Source organism: Schistocerca americana, chromosome 1 (assembly GCF_021461395.2).
Source record: "Schistocerca americana isolate TAMUIC-IGC-003095 chromosome 1, iqSchAmer2.1, whole genome shotgun sequence".
In the NCBI taxonomy this organism is placed as follows: Eukaryota; Metazoa; Arthropoda; class Insecta; order Orthoptera; family Acrididae; genus Schistocerca; species Schistocerca americana.
Window position 1 is genome coordinate 614,242,773 of NC_060119.1, and position 24,963 is coordinate 614,267,735.

Sequence of the window (24,963 nt, forward strand, 5' to 3'; positions counted from 1 at the left end):
CGTGGTCCAGTCATTCGGTTTGACATCCTACCCCGCTTAAAAAAGTACTCGCAACTAATGCTTGGGGGGATTATATATGACCAGGCGAGTAAGAATTCTTCAGAAAATTTGTACTCTTTGTTGCCTATTAGTTAATATCTTTCTCTTTTGTGTGGCATAAAACCAGATATAGAAAAATAATAAAAACAGTAAAGATAAGAGACAAGCAAGACAGTACACATTTCTTTAATCCTTAGGCCCCAGCATATTTTATTCTCTAATCTTACTACAGCTTTACATGGCGTGCTTTCTTTTCTGATAAATAATTTATCAACTCAAAGTTCGTCAAACATTTTGCTACAAGCCGGCCGGAGTGGCCGAGCGGTTCTAGGCGCTTCAGTCCGGAACCGCGCGACCGCTACGGTCGCAGGTTGGAATCCTTTCTCGGGCATCGGTGTGTGTGATATCCTTAGGTTAAAAAAATGGTTCAAATGGCTCTGAGCACTATGAGACTTAACTTCTGAGGTCATCAGTCCCCTACATCTTAGAACTCCTTAAACCTAACTAACCTAAGGACATCACACACATCCATGCCCGAGGCAGGATTCGAACCTGCGACCATTGCGGTCGCATGGTTCCAGACTGATGCGCCTAGAACCGCTCGGCCACCCCTGCCGGCTCCTTAGGATAATTAGGTTTAAGTAGTTCTAAGTTCTAGGGGACTGATGACCTCAGATGTTAAGTCCCATAGTGCTCAGAGCCATTTGAACTATTTTTCTGCTACAAGAAAACTCAAAATGTCGTTGCCTAATACTGAAAAAGCTGAAACTTCCTGGCAGTTTAAAACTGTGTGCCGGATCGAGACTCAAACTCGGGACCTTTGCATTTCGCGGGCAAGTGCTCTACCAACTGAGCTACCCAAGCACGACTCACGTCCCGTCCTCACAGCTTTACTTCTGCCAGTATCTCGTCTCCTACCTTCCAAACTTTACAGTCCCGAGTTCGAGTCTCAGTCCGGCACACAGTCTTAATCTGCCAGTAAGTTTCATATCAGCGCACACTCCGCTACAGAGTGAAAATCTCATTCTGATTACCGAAAAAGCTGTTAATACGAATCGCACCCAAGACTGTCGTGGTTTCCCTATTTGATTACGTCTATTTTGACACTGTCTACTAGATAAAAAATTAGGCCTTTCTAATATTGCAGGAACTTTAACACACGCCAAGACTGTTTTGGCACAAATGGTCATTCTTATATATGTACCTCATTTACAAAACAAAAAAAGCTCCATTTTCTGAAACATGAGATCGAAAAGTAGTAATAAGAAATTTTTATATAAATTTGGAATCGTCATATTCTTCCATATTATTTGTGTGATGTCCCCGTTTCTTCTCACTCCTCGTTCTAACAGATAAGTTTGTCATCACTAATTCTGTAACTATTCCTGTCATTGTCATAACTTGTTCTACCCGGTTAACTTCACTAACTCTGCCAGAATCACTGGTTCAGTTATTTCTCGTTTATTCTCCGGTTAGGCGTTATTACGTGTTCGTATGATGCGTTTTCGGCGCTGTTCCTACAATAGAACTTAAAGCGGCCGCCAACTGGGGACTACACAACTGGTAATGTAACGATCTGGCAAAAATTTGCTGTCAAATTGGATACACTGGGAAGATAATATGTAATCTTTCTTTCATGTTATCCAGTTAGTTGTTCATTTCCACTCTGGTACCCAGGAGCAGATATTGAGTCAGATCACAGTATAGTAGTGATGAAGAGTAGGCTGAAGTTCAAGACATTAGTCAGGAAGAATCAATACGCAAAGAAGTGGGATACGGAAGTACTAAGGAATGACGAGATACGTTTGAAGTTCTCAAACGCTTTAGATACAGCAATAAGGAGTAGCGCAGTAGGCAGTACAGTTGAAGAGGAGTGGACATCTCTAAAAAGGGCCATCACGGAAGTTGGGAAGGAAAACATAGGTACAAAGAACGTAGCTGCAAAGAAACCATGGGTAACAGAAGAAATACTTCAGTTGATAGATGAAAGGAGGAAGTACAAACATCTTCCCTAAAATCAAGAACACAGAAATACAAGTCACTGAGGAATGAAATAAATAGGAAGTGCAGGGAAGCTAAGACGAAATGGCTACAGGAAAAATGTGAAGACATCGAAAAAGATATGATTGTCGGAAGGACAGACTCAGCATACAGTAAAGTCAAAACAACCTTTGCTGACATTAAAAGCAACGGCGGTAACATTAAGAGTGCAACGGGAATTCCACTGTTAAATTCGGAGGAGAGAGCAGATAGGTGAAAAGAATACATTGGAAGCCTCTGTGAGGGTGAAGATTTGTCTGATGTGATAGAAGAAGAAACAGGAGTCGATTTAAAAGAGATAGGGGATCCAGTATTAGAATCAGAATTTAAAAGAGCTTTGGAGGACTTACGGTCAAATAAGTCAGAAGGGATGGATAACATTCCATCAGAATTTCTAAAATCATTGGGGGAAGTGGCAACAAAACGGCTATTCACGTTGGTGTGTAGAATAAATGAGTCTGACCATCTGACTTTCGGAAAAGCATCATCCACACAATTCCGAAGACGGCAAGAGCTGACAAGTGCGAGAATTATCGCACAATCAGCTTAACAGCTCATGCATCGAAGCTGCTTACAAGAATAATATACAGAAGAATGGAAAAGAAAATTGAGAATGCGCTAGGTGACGATCAGTTTGGCTTTAGGAAACGTAAAGGGACGAGAGATGCAATTCTGACGTTACGGCTAATAATGGAAGCAAGGCTAAAGAAAAATCAAGACACTTTCATACGATTTGTCAACCTGGAAAAAGCGTTCGACAATATAAAATGGTGCAAGCTGTTCGAGATTCTGAAAAAAGTAGGGGTAAGCTATAAGGAGAGACGGGTCATATACAATATGTACAACAACCAAGAGGGAATAATAAGAGTGGACGATCAAGAACGAAGTGCTCGTATTAAGAAGGGTGTAAGACAAGGCTGTAGCCTTTCGCCCCTACTCTTCAACCTGTACATCGAGGAAACAATGGTGAAAAAAAAAAGAAAGGTTCAGGAGTGGAATTAAAATACAAGGTGAAAGGATATCAATGATACGATTCGCTGATGACATTGCTATCCTGAGTGAAAGTGAAGAAGAATTAAATGATCTGCTGAACGGAATGAACAGTCTAATGAGTACCCAGTATGGTTTGAGAGTAAATCGGAGAAAGACGAAGGTAATGAGAAGTAGCAGAAATGAGAACAGCGAGAAATTTAACATCAGGATTGATGGTCACGAAGTCAATGAAGTTACGGAATTCTGCTACCCAGGCAGTAAAATAACCAATGACGGACGGAGCAAGGGGGACGTCAAAAGCAGACTCGCTATGGCAAAAAAGGCATTTCTGGTCAAGAGAAGTCTTCTAATATCGAATACCGGCCTCAATTTGAGGAAGAAATTTCTGAGAATGCACGTCTGGAGTACAGCATTGTATGGTAGTGAAACATGGACTGTGGGAAAACCGGAACAGAAGAGAATCGAAGCATTTGAGATGTGGTGCTATAGACGAACGTTGAAAATTAGGTGGACTGAAAAGGTAAGGAATGAGGAGGTTCTACGCAGAATCGGAGAGGAAAGGAATATGTGGAAAACACTGATAAGGAGAAGGGACAGGATGATAGGACATCTGCTACGACATGAGGGAATGAATTCCATGGTACTAGAGGGAGCTGTAGAGGGCAAAAACTGTAGAGGAAGACAGAGATTGGAATACGTCAAGCAAATAATTGAGGACGTAGGTTGCAAGTGCTACTCTGAGATGAAGAGGTTAGCACAGGAAAGGAATTCGTGGCGGGCCGCATCAAACCAGTCAGTAGACTGATGACCAAAAAAAAAAAAAATCTGAATCTATGGATTCCGCTAATAATTGTAACAGTGTTGATCATTCGCTCACCCAATCAACCACGTAAACAAACACCAATTGGTACGCACCGGTTCGGATTTATTCGGGCTCTGTTCGTATAGCCCCGACCCCTTTTGTCTGCGTGTAAGTTTTTTAATTTCTAGATGCGACGGGCCTAATCCTGATAGACACGTCACGTGCACTATGCATACAACCAAAATTCAACTTACGATTCGTTCAGAAATCAGCTTTAGAATGTGTTAAAAACGTTAAAAAACAGACTGGGTTGGGTGTCAAAACCATATAAATGATCGATAAAAATGGAAATAAGCGTACATCGCTGACCGGGAGGCCCCATCTGAGGAAGTTCGGCCGCCCAGTGCAAGTCTTCTTTCAGTCGATGCCACACTGGGCGACTTACGCGCGGGTGATGAGGATGAAATGGTGATGACAACACAACACCCAGTCCCCGAGCGGAGAAAATCTCTAACCCGACCGGGAATCAAACCCGGGCCCGCTTCCATGGGAGGAGAGCACGGTACCGCCCAACTAAGCAGGCGGACAATAATCGATAGATCACCGTGCTGTAGATGATAAGCGCTTTGTGAAACGAAGTTTTTTCTTGGAGAATATGAATTTGGCGCTCCCTCAAATTACCGCCCAGTGCAGATACCCCAGTTTGCACCCAACTCCTTCCCCCGCCCCCACCCCCTTAGATCCAGGCCTGCTTTCAGGCAAAGTAAAAACAATGTAATCAGTTGTTTTTTTGTACAAGAAAATGATTTAAAAGTCAGTATTAAGCAGGTTTACTACGGCTACTTAAAAGTTGCTGTTCGTATCTCAGAACATAAGAAATACTTCATACCCCCACCCCCTACAAACTATCGCACGGGCGCACTTGACATGATGAAATGGATCTTAATAACCGAAAAAAAGTACAAACAGACTCATTGTCAGAAACATCGATCGTTGAGCTAGTCCGACATTTACAATTTGTTCTACTCATTATGGGAGGTGATCGTTGAACGAAGCTTGATTATATTTCCGTGTGACATTTTTTTACCACAAGCAGATGGTCGTCCCGCCGGAGCTGCTTGGCTCCTCAGCGTTGCCTTGCGATGAGATCCTCCCCTTACACCCCCCCCCCCCCCTCCGTTCCTAAACTTCCACTCTTTAGTTTGATGATAAAGACTACCGCACGCCCACCAGATTTGTTCACAAGACGCTGCTGGTTCTGAGTCGTCGAAACCTTGGTCAAGCTTATTTGAAAACCAGAATTTTTTGCAACTGGTTAGCTGTCTTTTATTCCTTTATTTCCGAAATATTTGCGGTGCAAGTTTTGTGTGATTCACCCCATGTAACTGAGATTCGAGGATGTCTTCTGAGAGGTTTATTTATTTACACTCGTGCTCATAAATTAAGGATAATGCTGATACATGGTGAAACAACGCTCTGGTGGGCGGGTTGCGTGTTTAAATCACCTCGGGGTATGACCATGCGGTGCATTTGACCTGCGGTCGTCGCATGGTGGCGCTGGCAGCAGTCCACAAATGCAAAGGTGTGTTGGTGCACGTCAGAGTACGGTGCAGCGAGTAAGTCTGGAGACGTTTTCAGACGTGTTAATGCTGACTGTGTGTTGAAAATGGCTCAAAGAACACATATTGATGACGTTCTGAGAGGTAGAATACTAGGGCGACTGGAGGCTGGTCAAACACAGCAGGTCGTAGCACGGGCCCTCCGTGTGCCACCAAGTGTGATCTCAAGATTATGGCAACGATTCAAGCAAACATGAAACGTGTCCAGGCGCTACAGTACGGGACGTCCACAGTATACAACACCAGAAGACGACTGATATCTCACCATCAGTGGCCACAGACGGCCACGGAGTGCAGGTAGCCGTTCTCTGGACCTTACCGCAGCCACTGGAACAGTTGACTCCAGACACACAGACTACAGATGAGTGAACAGACATGGTTTATTCGCGCGGAGACCTGCAAGGTGCAGTCCACTGACCCCTGGTCGCAGGAGAGCCCGTAAAGCCTGGTGTCAAGAACACAGTACATGGTCATTGGAACACTGGTCCCACGTTATGTTCACGCACGAGTCCAGGTATAGTCTGAACAGTGATTCTCGACAGGTTTTCATTTGACGTGAACCAGGAACCAGATACCAACCCCTTAATGTCCTTGAAAGGGACCTGTATGGAGGTTGTGGTTTGATGGTGTGGGGTGGGATTATGATTGGCGGACGTACACGCCTGCATATGTTTGACAGAGGAACTGAAACAGATTAGGTGTATCGGGGCGTCATTTTGCACCAGTATGTCCGCCTTTTCGGGGGATGCAGTGGGTCCCACCTTCATCCTAATGGATGATAACGCACGGCCCCACTGAGCTGCCATCGTGGAGGAGTACATTGAAACAGAACATATCAGGTGAATGGAGTGGCCTGCCTGTTCTCTAGAACTAAACCCCATCGAGCACGTCTGGGTTGCTCTCGGACGACGTATCGCTGCAAGTCTTCAAACACCTAGGACACTTCAGGAGCTCCGACAGGCACAGGTGCAGGAATGGGTGGCTATACCCTAGCAGCTGCTCGACCACCTGATCCAGAATATGCCAACCCGTTGTGCGGCCTGTGTACGTGTGCATGGTGATCATATCCCATACTGATGTCGGGGTACATGCGCAGGAAACAGTGGCGTTTTGTGCCACATGGGTTTCGGGACGGTTTTCTGAACTTATCACCAATTGGACTTACAATCTGTGTCGTGTGTGTTCTCTATGTGCCTAAGCTATTAGCGCCAGTTTTGTGTAGTGCCACGTTGTGTGGCACCGCATTTCGCAATTATCCTTAATTTATGAGCATGAGTGTATTTTGTCAAGCTGTGGGGAAAACACCGTACGAGAAGGTGGAATGAAAGCTTACACGAGCTGTTCTCACGCGGCGCATATCAATGGCGGTTGCTGTGTAAGAGCACAAGAGCATGTGGACATCGTAACTTTCGACACCTGGCGGAGTTATTGGTTCCTCTTCTTTGAATGGTGTTAAATGTAACACAGATGCTGCAATCTAAAAGATATGGCACTTAAATCTACTGCGCTACTGCTCCTCTAGACTCTGTAAAACTTGGCAACAGAGCCGAGAGCACACCTTCCGTTGTGTACATTTTAAGGAGCTTTTGTGCATGCGCAAGTCGTGTGACGTAATTGCCTTACGGACCAAAGACATACGGCTTTGACTAGCAATATGCACGACTCACGATGTGCTCAATAGCCATTGCCACTCAACTAGAAGTTAATGTCAGTGCTACCAGGTGGTAGCACACTGCGGCAGCTTTTATCCCATTTCGCTTGGCATAAATCCTGCTAGATGAGAGCACACTTCTCAGGTATGTTAATTCACTCGCTACATACGGTAGTAAAATTAGATCGGACGTCGGTATATGTTAAAGTTGTACTGACAGTAAACCTATTTTGTGGGTTTCTGAATGAGTTACTAGCATATTAATTAATGAATTTTATCATACAGGAAAATCCCCATTGCAACCCCCTCCGATTTTGTGGTAAGAGGGGCCAGTGGACAGTCCATCAAATCCGAAACTGTGCTAAATGCATTCTCTAAGAATTATTATTAGTTCATGAACCCACGCGAATACTACAAGGCTGTGAAAACACACTTGACCTCTCAACAACAAATAATCCTGAGTTAATAACGAGCACCAAAACCGATTCAGGGATTAGTGAACACAGGGCTGTCGTAGAAAGATTGAATTTTTTAATCCCCAAATCATCGAAAAATAAGCGAAAAATATACCTATTCAAAAACGTAGATAAAAATTCACTTCACGCCTTCCTGAGTGACAATCTCCACTCATTCCAAATTAATAATGTAAGTCTAGACCAGATGTGGCTTAAATTCAGAGAAATAGTATCGGCAGCAGTTGAGAGATTTATACCAAATAAATTAACAAACGACGGAGCTGATCCTCCTTGGTATACAAAACTGGTTTGAACACTTGCAGAAACAACGAAACAAACATGCCAAATTTAAACAGACGCAAAATCCCCAAGATTGGCGATCTTTTACAGAAGCTCGAAATTTAGCGCGGATTTCAATGCGAGATGCCTATAACAGTTTCCACAACGAAACTTTGTCTCGAAATCTGGCAGAAAATACAAAGAGATTCTGGTCGTATGTGAAGTATGGTTAGCGGCAAGAAACAATCAATGCCTTCTCGGCGCGATAGAAATGAAGATACTATCGAAGACAGTGCTGCCAAAGGAGAGTTACTAAACACAGTCTTCCGAAATGCTTCGCAAAAGAAGACAAAGTAAATATTCCAGAATTCGAATGGAGAACAGCTGCCAACATGAGTAACGAAGAAGTAAGTATCCTCCGAGTAGTGAAGCAACTTAAATCACTTAATAAAAGCAAGTCATCTAGTCCAGACTGCATACCAATTAGGTTCCTTTCGGAGTATGCTGATGCATTAGCTCCGTACTTAACAATCATATACAACCGTTCACTCGACGAAAGATCCGTACCCAAAGACTGGAAAGTTGCACAGGTCACACCAATATTCAAGAAAGGTAGTAGGAGTAATCCACTAAATTACAGGCCCATATCGTTAACGTCGATATGCATCAGGATTTTAGAACATATATTGTGTTCGAACATAATGAATTACCTCTAAGAAAACGGTCTACTGAAACACAGTCAACATGGGTTTAGAAAACATGGTTCCTGTGAAACACAACTAGCTCTTTATTGACATGAAGTGTTGAGTGCTATTGACAAGGGATTTGAGATCGTTTCCGTCTTTCTGGATTTCCGGAAGGCTTTTGACACTATACCACACAAGCGGCTTGTAGTAAAATTGCGTGCTTATGGTGCTTATGGAATGTCGTCTCAGTTATGTGACTGGATTTACGATTTTCTGTCAGAGAGGTCACAGTTCGTAGTAATTCACGGAAAGTCATCGAGTAAAACGGAAGTGATTTCAGGCGTTCCCCAAGATAGTGTTATACCCCCTTTGCTGTTGCTTATCTATATAAACGATTTGGGAGACAATCTGAGCTGCCGTCTTCGGTTGTTTGCAGATGACGCTGTCGTTCATCGACTAATTAAGTCATCAGAAGATCAAAACAAACTGCGAAACGATTCAGAAAAAATATCTGAATGGTGAGAAAAGTGACAGTTGATCCTAAATAACGAAATGTGTGCGGTCATCCACATGAGTACTAAAAGGAACTCGTTAAATTTCAGTTAGACGATAAATCAGTGTAATCTAAAAGCTGTAAATTCATCTAAATACCTAGGTACTACAATTACGAACAATTTAAATTGGAAGGAACACATAGACAATGTTGTCGGGAAGGCTAACCAAAGACTGCGTTTTATTGGCAGGACACTTAGAAAATGTTACAGGCCTACTAAGGAGACTGCCTACACTACGCTTGTCCGTCTTCTTTTAGAATACTGCTGCGCGGTGTGGGACTGACCGAGTACATCGAAAAAGTTCAAAGAAAGGCAGCACGTTTTGCACTATCGTGAAATATGGGAGAGAATGTCACAGCAATGATACAGGATTTGGGATGGACATAATGAAAGGAAAGGCGTTTTTCGTTGGGACGAAATCTTCTCACGATATTCAAATTACCAACTTTCTCCACCGAATGCGATAATATTTTGTTGACGCCGACTTACATAGGGAAATTACGGGAAATCAGAGCTCGTACGGATAGATATAGGTGTTCATTCTTTCCGCGCGCTACACGAGATTGGAATAATACAGAATTGTGAAGGTCGTTCGATGAACCCTCTGCTAGCACTTCAATGTGATTTGCAGAGTATCCATGTGGATGCAGAAGTAGATGTAGAACATCTAAGCACAGATCAAGCATGAAAACAGGAAGAAGGTGCACTGAACTGTGAAAAAAAGCAAAATAAAAATAGTGAACGGTCCAAGGAAAAGAAGTGCAGTGTAGAGCAAACTGCAAGACTGATGGCGTCGTGGTTAAGTGGTCCTGCTGTTGTATAACTACGCAGGGGAACCATATTCAGACCTACCGTGTACCACTTTTTTTCCGCTGTTCGCTGTGTTCAGATTTGTGCTTGTGTCGTGGTGTAACATGCGTTTGCAAAAGCGAGGCGTAAGGAAGTGTCCAACAACGACAGTACATTCAGGACAACTACTCTATTAGCAGCCGAGAGGAAGTAGCTTCCGAATGAGAACCATAAACGTTTGATGACATGGCGACAAGTCAACCGAATCCTCCCCCGGTAAACTCGTCTAGTGTGCCATACACCGTGTTAGTGACTGTGCGTGTGTCACGATAGGAATGTCCTGCCGACGCACCTAATTTGTATGCTTGGTAAGTGAGTGAGATGTGAGATATGCCTCCTTGACCGATGTAGGTGTTCGTATGAAATGTGATTTGTGATCACTCCCAAGGAAATGATAAAAACGTAATAATTTGTCACATAAGCGACAGAAAAACGATCGCAACAGTTTCACAATCATGCAGTTTCTCTGTGCTCTATTTTTAACGTTTTAGAAGTGCGTCCTGTTTTTGGAAGTTTTGACTCTTGAATTCCTTTGTTGTAATATAGTTCACACCCGTTTACTTGTTGTTTTCATTTCTGTGACACGTCAATGTGGTATCTCGCCTGCTCTCACTATTCATCACGTTTACTTGCGACGGTAACGCGTTCTTACCACATGATTCATATTCTATAACCAATGGATAGCATGACAACTGCAAAGACTACAGAAAGAGAACAAACATTTCAAAGAACGAACGGACAGTTCATAATGTTGTGAAACAAAAATAAAATGAAAACAAATGTCATTAGAGAGAGCTTTCAACAAGGTTCTTCCGCTTCGTAGTACAACAGTGTAACCACTTAACACGACGCCATGCCTCTGAATGTGCGCTAAATATCGCACTTGTTGAGCTTGAACTGTTCAGCTTTTTTTTGTTTTTTTTTTTCCAATACACCTTCTTCCTGTTTTCGTGCTTGATCTGTGTTCAGTTTCTGACGGCCTATCCACTGAGTCATCTTACCACTAAATGAGGGGGATGCCACGGGCAATTTCCCTTGACAGAATCATAAGCGCCTAAGACACATCACCGCCGATTGTGGGCTGGTAGGGTTTATTCACTCTTCTGAAATCAGTTGAACTTATGGTGAGTCAGGTTAACTGTGCTGTAGGCCCACATAACTTATATGGAAAGTCACGAAAAGCTGAATCACTGGTTTCTCTAATATTCACTTAAATGTGGGATCGACTGCGGTGTGCTTTAGGCCCTTATCGATCTCAGGGCCTAATTTGTATTCTAATCAAGTGACCATGTTGGTAGGCGTTACTACTTGAGTTCAATCATTTCCACAAACGGCACTTTGTATTTGGACTTCATTGTTTTTACTGGGTGGGAATTGGCTTTCATGTGCAATGTAAACGTGAACTGTGGTGTATCTATTTTAAATGCTAACAGAAAAGTAAATCTGCGTGCGATTGGGTCGCTCAGTCGGTAGAGCATGTGCCTGCGAAAGGCAAAGCTCCCGAGTTCAAGTCTCGGTCCGACACACAGCTTTAATTTGCAGGGAAGTTTCATATCAGAGCACACTCCGCTGCAGAGTGAAAATATAATTCTGGGAATAAAAAAGTAAATTACCAGAAAAATTTAGCGGCCAACGAACTAGGCCCTCCGAGAACAGATCCTTTGCTTAAGAGAGTGACGAAATCAAATAGGCGTGACTACAAGCGAACATTTAACAACGAATTATACAGTTAGCACAAGCTGTTGTGTGGGTGCAACGTACGAATATCTGATTTTCTGCCTGGAAGTAAATTCGTTAACTAATACATCTTTTAGGCATCTTGTACGTTTGTCCGAAAAAAATGGAAAACCACGAAAACTCCCATTAATGGAGAGTTGCGGAAGCTGGACTGTACTTAATTATGTACAAAACAATAAAATTGCCCAAAAACAGTTGTTTCTTTTGTCAGATAAGCTATGGACCTTAATATTAATACACTACTGCCATTAAAATTGCTACACCATGAAGATGACGTGCTACAGACGCGAAATTTAACCGACAGGAAGAAGATGCTGTGAAATGCAAATAATTAGCTTTACCGAGCATTCAAACAAGGTTGGCGCCGGTGGCGACACCTACAACGTCCTAACATGAGGGAAGTTTCCAACCGATTTCTCATACACAAACAGCAGTTGACCGGCGTTGCCTGGTGAAACGTTGTTGTGATGCCTCGTGTAAGGAGGAGAAATGCGTAACATCACGTTTCCGACTTTGATGAAGGTCGAATTGTAGCCTATCACGATTGCAGTTTATCGTATCGCGACATTGCTGCTCGCGTTGGTCGAGATCCAGTGACTTGTTAGCAGAATATGGAATCGGTGGGTTCAGGAGGGTAAGACGGAACGCCGTGCTGGATCCCAACGGCCTCGCATCACTAGCAGTCGAGATGACAGGCATATTATCCGCATGGCTGTAACGGATCGTGCAGCCACGTCTCGATCCCTGAGTCAACAGATGTGGACGTTTTCAACACGACAACCATCTGCACGAACAGTTCGACGACGTTTGCAGCAGCATGGACTATCAGCTCGGATACCATGGCTGCCGTTACCCTTGACGCTGCATCACAGACAGGAGCGCCTGCGATGGTGTACTCAACGACGAACCTGGGTGCACGAATGGCAAAACGTCATTTTTTCGGATGAAACCAGGTCCTGTTTACAGCATCATGATGGTCGCATCCGTGTTCGGCGACATCTCGGTGAACGCACATTGGAAGTGTGTATTCGTCACCGTCATACTGGCGTATAACCCGGCGTGATGGTATGGGGTGCCATTGGTTACACGTGTCGGCCACCTCTTGTTCGCATTGACGGCACTTTGAACAGTGGACGTTACCTTTCAGATGTGTTACGACCCGTGGCTCTACCCTTCATTCGATCCCTGCGAAACCCTATATTTCAGCAGGATAATGTACGACCGCATGTTGGAGGTCCTGTACGGGCCTTTCTGGATACAGAAAATGTTGGACTGCTGCCCTGGCCAACACATTCTCCACATCTCTCACCAATTAAAAACGTCTGGTCAACCAGCAACTGGCTCGTCACATGACGCCAGTCACTACTCTTGAAGAACTGTGGTACCGTGTTGAAGCTGCATGGGTAGCTGTACCTGTACACGCCATCCAAGCTCTGTTTGACTAAATGCCAAGGCGTATCAAGGCCGTTATTACGGCCAGAGGTGGTTGGTCTGGGTACTGATTTCTCAGTATCTATGCACCCAAATTGCGTGAAAATGTAATCACATGTCAGTTCTAGCATAATGTATTTGTCCAATGAATACCCGTTTATCATCTGCATTTCTTCTTGGTGTAGCAATTTTAATGGCGAGTAGTGTGTTATTATTATTATTATTATTATTAATGTTGTTAGTCTTATTGGAAGTGGCTGTATTTGTATAAATTTCTTGATAAGCATAACTGTTATAGACCAAATGCTATTAATTTCACGCCGGCCGCGGTAGCCGAGCGGTTCTAGGCGCTTCAGTCCGTAACCGCGCGACTGCTACGGTCGCAGTTTCGAGTCTTGCCTCGTTCATGGATGTGTGTGATGTCCTTAAGTTAGTTAGGCTTAGGTAGTTCTAAGTTCTAGGGGACTGATGACCTCCAATGTTAAGTCCCATAGTGCTCAGAGCCATTTGAACCATTTTATTAAGTTCACACTCTCAGATTTATCTGAATCTAAAAATTTGTGAACACCCAGAATGTACAATATAATCACGAGACGGCACTGGTGCGCATTGTCATAGTATGATTTATTACCAATTTTGCAGCCTCTGCGTACCTCACTAGTGTCTGACCGTCATGGAGCTCATAGTCACTTGAATGCTTTGTTGAAGGCGTATCTTTATAATGATCTTCGTGGACCACCGACCTGCCCGAGACCTGTAATTGGATAGAAATTCTCTGCGTGCTCCGACGACGTGGCCGAGCAGCAGCGCGTGTCGTCGCCCCGCTAGATTTACGAGTACTTGGCGTCCACAGCACAGTGCAGACAATGCGGCGGCGGTATGACTCAGTGGAGGTGGTCTGCGTGACGCGACAGCTGCGCCGTACAATCGCCACTTTCACGTTCTCATTGTCCGCCGCACTTTACTTGCTTTTGTTGCTCGCACTGGTAAGAAAGGAACCGCATACGACCAACGGTGAATCATGGACAGCTGGGAAGAATGTAATGAGCTTCCGAGCAGATGGGAGCCCAGATCTCTCTGCATTCCGGCAGTGGGTGACTAAGCTGCTCGGAGGCCAGGGGCGGCAAAATTAAATGAGGCACCAAGGAGTGTACATTTCATAAAAAAAGGAATGTAATGGTTGACAAAAGTTAAGTATTTGTATAGTGTGTGCTGTACGCTTTAGTTGCCGCAATACATATACTTAAAGGTACAGGTTGCAATGGTACTTTAATTACGTAACCATTATGGCACCTCACCTGAACCTCTCGATACCAGTAATATTCTACTGTGTTTCTGTAAAGCAGTTGACATATTTCTGAGACAACATTCAGATTTGATTTCATTAATGTAGAAGTACTTTGATTCATCGATATGTTTATATTGCAATGATATTATTCTTTTGTGTATTCTTTCTTTTGTCACTATGATGAATATAGCAGAATAAAACCTAGGCCTCTTTGCACCCGAGCTTGGAATCATCACCACCTAGATTTTCTACGATTGAGCCACAATTTCACAACGAGACCAGCGTGGGAAACACGAAAAGATGAGTGCTTAGTTTATTCATTATTACATGAAATGACTTTATTAACTGTGCTCTAATGACAACTGCCACAAAATAACTTTGTTGTTGCCCGAAAATGCAGTATTTAGCAGCGTGAGCAACCCCACAATCATTATTAAATTTTGACCTTTGTTGTGGTAGGGTTGTTAAAAGGTGAGAGACTCAGAATACGAATCAGAGTTTAGCACAGCCACCATCAGGCAGAGTACAAGGAAGTAATACAGAATAAAATAAGCAAATTACCGTTTGTTTCATATGTCTCGAAGCAAAGCTTTTACAATTATATTATCAGTTAGTTTCGTAACCACAGTCGTTGAAATCTAGTTCATTTGAAACTTTTCATGCAGTTGATAACATGGACAGATTGTCTACATGCTCTTGATTCGTCGTAGAGTGAAGATAATACTGTATTAGTTTCTGTTAAGAAAAGCTTCTCTTGTATGATGCGACTGAGACATAAATGGTAACGAAGTAGGGTACTGGATTGTAAGTGATGTGCAGAATAATAACTCTCTGAAAGCCCGTTCATTAATAAAATGAAGAGTTTCTTGGGCTGACCATCTAGCAGCAACATCCATACTCCTTTCGGATGCACTTAGATGCCAGCGATAGCTCGTTATTTCCAGCTGCATCAGACACTCTTTTCAAATTTTTTCCTGTTTCTGGTACAAGTAATTCCCATCTCTACGTAGAGGACGAGAAGAAGTAGTGTAACTTCTCCACAGTCCCAGAACATATGATGCAAGGATGATAATCGGAAAATGCATGAGATGGTCAAATATTTAAGAAATGATTAGCACAGTGACCGAACAGACCTTTTGAACTGATTTCTCGAGGTCCGAGTACTGTAAATATGCGAAGAAGCAAAGAACTGCAGTACCTCACGAAAACCTGACACTGACAGGGCGTTGACATAATCTTGACCCCTGTACAAAGCAATATGCAGCCAATCTTTCTCCAGCTGCGGATGAATATCTCTTGACATACCGTCTGTAGTTGTTCCCACATTAAAAGAAGCATTACAGTACCTTTTCTATTACTAGTTCCGGTGTACAAGTTCCGGTGTACAAGGTCTGGTTGAACCTAGTGTTGATCTTGATGTCTACAAAGACCGTTGCTTAGATGTTAATGGTTTTATACTAGTTCATATAATTCGATTTTCATATTGACAAAGTAAACTATACAGTAATTACGTATAACCTTCGAAAAAGTAGCTTTGAGACTGCAGTAATTTAGTTGAAAAATTAATAAATCACTGATAAGCTCTTTACCCACAGCAATACTTACACGAAGTATATAGGTTGTTTCCGTAAGAGCATGCAAAAATGCAACAGGGCATAAACAATGCTTACTGAACAATCTGAGGTGGGGGTTCGAGAATCCAGCTGAAGGAGACGTGGAAGTACGCTTGTGTAACGATCTGTCTAGCATAATTGTTTGTCATCAAATTTATAACTGACATTCCTGTATGTTTACACGTACTGTGCTGTTTAGTTCCATGTGCATTCTTTACTTCGTGCAGTGAAACAAGGACTAGTCTGATTACTAGAAAGTCTTAATGGCCACCTGTACTTGAGGTTGCTGCACACAGTTAGTTGTACTTAGGTTGTTGGAGAACATACCCTTGGCTGTTCGTGAGATAAATGTTCAAATGTGTGTGAAATCTTATGGGACTTAACTGCTGTCATCAGAGTTCCAAGATGGCCGCCGAGTAAGTGACGCCAGAAACCATTTCCAGAAAGTTAAGTGATTTAGACAGGAATATAATTTAGTTTAACGCCGACAACAAATTAAATACGTGCATTAGTGTATCGTTTAGTCTTGCCGTTAAAGGTTTGACTTTTCTTTGCGTATTTTTTCAGAAAACACGAAAAGATCGTAACTTCGCGAAGTCGCACTTAGGCTTAAATTTTGTAAACGTGTTTGTTTCTTGTTTCACGGTAATTTAACTAGTTTCTCGGTAGCAAATAAGTAAACTACCGTAAATAGCGTATAACTTCATTGTTTTAATACAGATTTCAGAAAAACAGCGTAACTTTATATCAGAAACTTGCTTATATACATTTGTTAATAGGCCTAATTCTCGTAACGTTTTTGGAGAATCAAAGTTAAAGTATCTCGTTTAATTGTCCTTTTTTCATTCCATCGAGTGAAATATATAATAAATAGCGTATAACTTCATTGTTTTAATACAGATCTCAGAAAAGCAGCGGAATTTTAAATCAGAAACTTGCTTATATACATTTGTGAATAGGCTTAATTCTTGTAACGTCTTTTTTGATTTTCGGTAATTTAATTGATTTATTCTAGCTAAAGTACTATTTTTGCCATGAGTGAGAAGTGCCTGACTTGCCGTAGAATTGTTAGTTCCGGGGTTTGGTGTGATGGACGCAGTAGTTTTTTTCACTGGGGGGACTGCAGTGGCGTGGGTGTCGGGAAAGTGGATCAGGCTCATCAGTGGTTATGTAGGATTTGCAGCAGAGGTAGGAAGATAGTGGAACAGGAGGGGAAAATTGCTGCCCTTCAGGCTGAGCTAGATCAGGCTAGGGAAGATCTGGACAGGTTAATGAGGGAGAAGGGCAAAGAGAGGTGGGAAGTGGCAACAGGTAGCAGAAGGAACAGGCCTAGAACTAAGTCTGACAGTTTTGTGGTGAATGTCAAAAATAAATTTGACCTGTTGCTTCAGTTAGAAACTGATGAGCCTCAAGCAGAGGTAGGTGTAGACAGGACACAACAAACTTTCAACAGTAAATTGAAAAAGAATGTAGGAAAGTCATCGAAAAGGAAGAAAGTTTTGTTGTTAGGCAGTTCTCATGCCAGAGGTGTAGGCCAACTTCTGCAGGAGGAATTAGGACCAGAATACCAGGTCACAAATTTTTTCAAACCAAGTGCTAGTCTGGCTCATATTGGTGTGGTTCCTGCTGATTCTCTCAATAGGTGGGACTATACCAGGCACGGCCTACATCTCAACAGGAAAGGGAAGGGGAAACTGGCTGGGGTAATAGCAGGAAATTTAAGGGGGGGAGGCACTGCCATGAATGGTAAAATACCAGTGGTTACAGGTGTTGGAGCAGCACCTTTTTTAGGATAGGTAAGACAGAAAAATGTCAAGTTCTACGAGAGGTCAGAATTGAAACAAATCTTCAGTTTAGGAAAGAAATTAAACAGCACAATTCTAGCACATTGGATCACCAATCACAGCTGTCAATTATAAATTTTCACCAATCACCAGAAATTTTATCTCCACCAAGTTGTATCTCAATCCTAGGTACTTGCATTGATGAATTAAAGTCACCCAACCCAGTTGACATAATCTGCCTCTCTGAACACCATGTGACCACTGGTGTAGGAACTAGGCCTAAGCACAATGAGAAACTCAGACAGGAGAGTACTGCAAATGTTAGAATAAGGAAAGGTTCTCATAAAAGTATAATTAAAAATAATGTAAGTATATTTCATCAAAATATTGGGAGTTTAAAGAATAAAACAGATGAGCTTCTGGTTTGTTTAGAAGATTTAGAAGCTGAGGATGAAATAGATATACTATGCCTGTCTGAGCATCACATTGTTACTGATATGGATAAGGTAAATGTAAGTGGATATAAGCTCTCTGCACATGTAATGAGAGAAAATATGGAGAAAGGAGGAGATGCCATATATGTCAAAAGTTATCATTGTGCAAAAAGTATAGAAACAAAAAAGTTTTGTGTAGAGAAACATATAGAAGCATGTGCCTGGGAGCTTAAATTAAATAAAGGCACATTTATAATTGTAACTGTATGTAGGTCCCCATCAGGAAATTTTCATCTATTTCTGAAAAATTTGGACTCCTTGTTGTGCTATCTGTCAGACAGGGGGAAGCAAATTATTATTTGTGGGGACTTCAATGTAGATTCTCTGAAAGAGGGTAATAGGAAAAATGACCTTGAAGTATTACTCAGTTCTTTCAATTTGACACCCGTTATTGATTTTCCTACTCGGGTGGTAAAGGATAGCAGCTCACTGATAGATAACTTCTTTATAGACCAAGATAAGTTTAACCAGATAAATGCTCAGCCTGTTGAGAATGGTCTTTCTGATCATGGTGCACAGCTAGTTACAATATATGACATAGCTCCATTCAGCAATACTAAACAGTCCTCCAAAGTAGTACATTCAGTCAACGATTTAACAATTGCAAATTTCAGGGAAAACCTACAGCAGTTAGACTGGGATGAGGTGTACCGTGAACCTGATGCCAATTTAAAATATAATTTATTTCATGACATTTTTGTAAATGCATTTGAAAACTGCTTCCCCAAGAAAATAGTTAAATATAGTTGTAAGAAACCTTGTAACAAACCATGGCTTACTAAGGGTATAAAAATATCTTGTAACCGGAAAAGGGAAATGTATCTGACAACAAGAAAGAGTAGTGACCCAGAAACTATCAAACATTATAAAAACTACTGTGTTATATTAAGAAAAGTTATTAAAAAATCCAGAAGTATGTGTATGATGTCTGAAATCAGCAACTCTGATAATAAAATTAAAACAATTTGGAATATTATTGAAAGAGAAACAGGTCAACCAAGAGCACAGGAAGACAGTATTACCATCAAATTGAATGAAAACTTTACGAACAAAAAGTCAGAAGTTGAAAATATTTTTAATAATCATTTTCGAAATGTTGTGGATATAGTAGGATCCAGGTGTTCATTAGCAGATGCTAGGCTGTTAATGGAAGAGGCCATACCTACGCAAATTGATACAATTAAAATCTCACCCACTTCTCCCTCTGAAATTAGGTAAATAATAAACTTGCTTAAAAGCAAAAACTCACATGGAATTGATGGCATTTCCAGCAAAATACTAAAAGCTTGTTCTCAACAGATAAGTAAGATTCTCAGCCACCTGTGTAATAGCTCTCTGGAACAGGGCATTTTCCCTGATAGACTGAAATATGCTATTGTTATACCTTTGCATAAAAATGGGGATAGATCTGATGTCAACAATTACCGTCCAATCTCCCTTCTACCAGCTTTATCCAAAATTTTTGAGAAAGTAATGTATTCAAGAGTAGTTTCACATATCTGTAAAAATGAAGTACTAACAAAATGTCAGTTTGGTTTCCAGAAAGGTTTTTCAACAGAAAATGCCATATATGCTTTCATCAATCAAATTTTGAATGGTCTGAATAACCGAATACCACCCATTGAGATTTTTTGTGTTCTCTCAAAGGCTTTTGATTGTGTAAATCATGAAATTCTGCTAGACAAGCTCAAGTATTGTGGCATGAGTGGGACAGTGCACAAATGGTTTAATTCGTACCTAACTGGAAGAGTGCAGAAAGTTGAAATAAGTAGTTCTCATAACATGCAAAGATCAGCACATTCCTCAAACTGGGGAGCTATCAAGAATGGGGTTCCACAAGGGCAGTCTTGGGTCCTTTGTTGTTCTTACTATATATTAATGACTTGCCAGTCTATATTCATGAAGAGGCAAAGTTAGTTCTCTTTGGTGATGATACAAGTATAGTAATCACACCTGACAAACAAGAATTAACAGATGAAATTGTCAATACTGTCTTTCAGAAAATTACTAAGTGGTTCCTTGTAAATGGACTCTCACTGAATTTTGATAAGATACAGTACATACAGTTTCGTACAGTGAATGATATGACGCCATTAATAAATATAGACCTCATCAGAAGCATATAGCTAAAGTAGAATATTCCAAATTTTTAGGTGTGTCCATTGATGAGCGATTAAATTGGAAGAAACACATTGATGATCTGCAGAAACGTTTGAGTTCAGCTACTTATGCAATAAGGGTCATTGCAAATTTTGGTGATAAACATCTTAGTAAATTAGCTTACTACGCCTATTTTCACTCATTGCTTTCATATGGCATCATATTTTGGGGTTATTCATCTCTGAGGAATAAGGTATTTATTGCACAAAAGCGTGTAATCAGAATAATAGGTGGAGTCCACCCAAGATCATCCTGCAGACATTTATTTAAGGATCTAGGGATATTCACAGTAGCTTCTCAGTATATATACTCTCTTATGAAATTTGTTATTAATAACCATACCCAATTCAAAAGTAATAGCAGTGTGCATAACTACAATACTAGGAGAAAGGATGATCTTCACTATTCAAGATTAAATCTAACTTTGGCACAGAAAGGGGTGAATTATACTGGCACTAAAGTCTTTGGTCACTTACCAAATAGTATCAAAAGTCTGACAGATAACCAACAAGTATTTAAGAAGAAATTAAAAGAATTTTTGAATGACAACTTCTTCTACTCCATAGAGGAATTTCTAGATATAAATTAAGAAAAAAATATTAAAAAAACAAAATAAACACACAAAAAATAAAAAAGTTGCTATATTAACTCAAGTATGTTGTTAAATTAACTTAATTATGTCATGTATTGGAAAATTTGACTCGTTCCACATCATTACGAAATATCGAATCCATGATCCATGTAACTAGTATTAATCTAATCTAATCTAATCTAATCAGTCCCTAAGCTTACACACTACTTAACCTAAATTAGCTTAAGGACAAACACACACATACCCATGCCCGAGGGAGGACTCGAACCTCCGCCGGGACCAGTGTTCGTGAGCGGACGTGGATACAAGATAACGGTACATCGCCTCACTTCACTGCCGATGTCGTCCGCCCCGGTAGCTGAGTGGTCAGCGTGACAGACTGTCAATCCTAAGGGCCCGGGTTCGATTCCCGGCTGGGTCGGAAATTTTCTCCGCTCAGGGACTGGGTGTTGTGTTGTCCTAATCATCATCATTTTCATCCCCATCGACGCGCAGGTCGCCGAAGTGGCGTCAAATCGAAAGACCTGCACCAGGCGAACGGTCTACCCGACGGGAGGCCCTAGCCACACGACATTTACATTTCCATACTGTCGATGTCCACAAACATCTCAGTCCTGTATTTCCTTGTAGCTAGATTGGAAGGAGAGGTCCTATTCCATGGTCTGCGAAGTCATCTGACCTGAATCCCCTTGATTATTTCCTATGAGGATATCTAAACTCGCTTGTACATGGGACCACAGTGATTTTATTTAGCCGCGTGGGATTAGCCGAGCGGTCTAAAGGCGCTGCAGTCATGGACTGTGCGGCTGGTCCCGGCGGAGGTTCGAGTCCTCCCTCGGTCATGGGTGTGTGTGTTTGTCCTTAGGATAATTTAGGTTGAGTAGTGTGTAAGCTTAGGGACTGATGACCTTGGCAGTTAAGTCCCATAAGATTTCACAGACATTTGAACATTTTTTTGACTTTATTTAACTGGGATTACATTATTGTTTATATAAGCGTTAGTGTTTCCAAGTGCTAGCTTCTTTCCTGTCGAGCTGGATTATTAGCTTCTCTCCTGTTTCTCTAACGATTAAGAGAAATTGCTGTTATCGTTAAAGCAAGAGATCAAGGAACCCAATGCAAATGGAGGAAACGAAATCATGAAATTCAGAATTGATAGGCAACGATAGTTAAGTACTGGACTACATTTTCAGTACAAGATGTGGACCTTGAAGTATGTCTTGAGCCATGTGTTACTTTAAAATATCACCTTACTTTTATTGCAGAAGCAGATTCCTAGTATTTTTCTTCAAAGAAAGCAACCTGGCACTCGGCTTAATCGATGTAGGACCATTACAGAGAGCCTAAATGTATATGGTTGGTGATCTGAATCCCGAGCCTAAATGATACGGGGCACAGATTTGAATCCCGTTGTTTCTGAATGCTAGATCAATACCTAATCCATTGTGCCACCGACTTCGCTCTTGAGTCATCTCTTCATTTCCTGGATGTTAGCCGGCCGGAGTGGCCTTGCGGTTCTAGGAGCTACAGTCTGGAGCCGAGCGACCGCTTCGGTCGCAGGTTCGAATCCTGCTCGGGCATGGATGTGTGTGATGTCCTTAGGTTAGTTAGGTTTAATTAGTTCTAAGTTCTAGGCGACTGATGACCTCAGAAGTTAAGTCGCATAGTGCTCAGAGCCATTTGAACCTGGATTTTAAAGAGTCTGTAGAGTATGTTAAGCCGGCGAATTTAACAGTTTGATCACGGATTTGTTAGGTTGTTTTGACGTGTCAGTAACAAACAGGTTAGTCTAACTATAATCTCTAATAAATATTTGATATCCTCGTGCGTGTAGTCCACTCATCAATGTGCAAAACCGTACAACATTTGGTCATGCTTGATAATGTTCCGACTCAGCTTTCTGCGTATTTGACAAGGAAAGCGTCTACTTTGAACACTCTACTAATGATCATATTGCCTTCTGGAGATTTCCCCCTGCTTTTTAGTGTCATGCAAGAAAGAGGTAATATCGTAACTAATAAGTGTGTAATATCTTCTGTCTGTGAATGAATCTCTTGAACCAAATAAGTAATGGCAAATAACTTCAACTTAGAACTTGGTGAGACGCTCCGCAATCGTTTAGAATAGATGTATATGCTACTCTTTGCTAAAACAATTTCAGTCGTTGGTCCCATGACATGACAAATGGAACAGGACTGAGAAATTACCAGGTTACATGAAAATTATGCCACAAATGTTAAATTTAGCTTTCGTTTGTGGTTTGAAAACAAACAGAACGAAATTACTCCAATATACGAAATAATGATGTCACGTACTGGTGAAATTGTAAGATCAAGAAATTAACGTTGGCTTTTGTGTATGGACATCATATGTAGCTCGTAGTTTGGCTTTTTAGTATAGCAGATCTCACAAATTACCTTAAATATGAGAAACAAATTTAACTTAAGACCTCCCGAAGGGAAACTTTCTTAATGAGGGTACCCGCATTCTGTAGCAGAACTGACATTTTATGCTAAGCCAAGCCACCTTGATTTGTTAACCGAGTGTGTTGTTGGTGTTCCTCAGTCAATAGCTGGTGTGATGCAGCTGCCCCATGCTAATCTATATTATATAAGCCTCTTCATCTCTGCATGCGATTACAACCGGCATCTACTTGAAACTACTTGCCGTACTCAACTCTTAATATCCCTCTACAGTTTTCACCCCTCCTCCCGCCCCCCCCCCCCCCCCCCCCCCGCTCCCACACACACACTTTCTTCGATAAACAAACTCACAAAGTCTTGTCTTGTCGCTTCAGGATTTGACCTTTCAACCGATACCTTCTTAAAGTCAAGTGTGCCAAAGCTCCCTTTTCTCGTAATTTTGATGCATTAATTCCGCTTTAGTTATTCCATCGATTTTTACTTTCTGTATTTTCTTCCTGTGCATACTGCTCATCGTCCATGTTTTACTTCCACATAAAGCCACAGTCCGAAGAAATACTTCAGCAAGGGGTTCCTAATTCAACGATGACAAATTTCTCTTTCACTCAAATGCGTTTCTTGATATCGCCAGTCTGGATTTTATATCCTCGCTATTTAGCCCATTGTTAGATATCTTGCTGCCCACACAGCATGACTCGTCTGCTCATTTCTTAATCTAATTCCCTCGTCCGTACCTGACTTACATTTGTTTTAAACGCCATTACTCTTGTATTACTTATGTTGATTTTCATCTCATAACCTCTTTCAAGTCACTATCCATTCCGCTCAATAGATGTTCCAAGTCCCTTGCCTTCTCTGACTTAATTACAGTGTCATCGGCAAAGCCCATAGTTTTTTTCTCTCTGATCTTAAATTATCTTTCCAAATTTCTCTTTGGTTTCCTCCACTGAGTTCTCGACGTACAGATCTAATAACGTGGAGACATGTTGCTCCTGTTCTTACATCTCTAGTCTGGTTTCCTTAAAAGTTGTAAAAATCTTTTGTTGTTGAATATAACGCTGCAAATATCGAATCATCGACAATATCGGATTAGTGCAACATTTAGAATGGTTATTGGTCGTCGTCCGGGGTACAGTCTTCGCTTGTCTCTCTTAGGGGAACATTTGTGTTTGCATATACTCAAGAGTGTGATAATAACCGAACTGTGGTGATGAAGTTTACATAGTGCATCTTACTTAGTCACTTTTTCACGGTTTGAAGATGTCCCATATGGCATCTGTTTTTTCTGAGAAGTTAATCATTAGGAAGTGAATTAACGATAGCTGCTGCGCTGGAGCCGACCGGTGTGGCCGAGCGGTTCTAGGCGCTTCAGTCTGGAACCGCGCGACCGATACGGTCGCAGGTTCGAATCTTGCCTCGGGCATGGATGTGTGGGATGTTCAAATGGCTCTGAGCACTAAGGTACTCAACACCT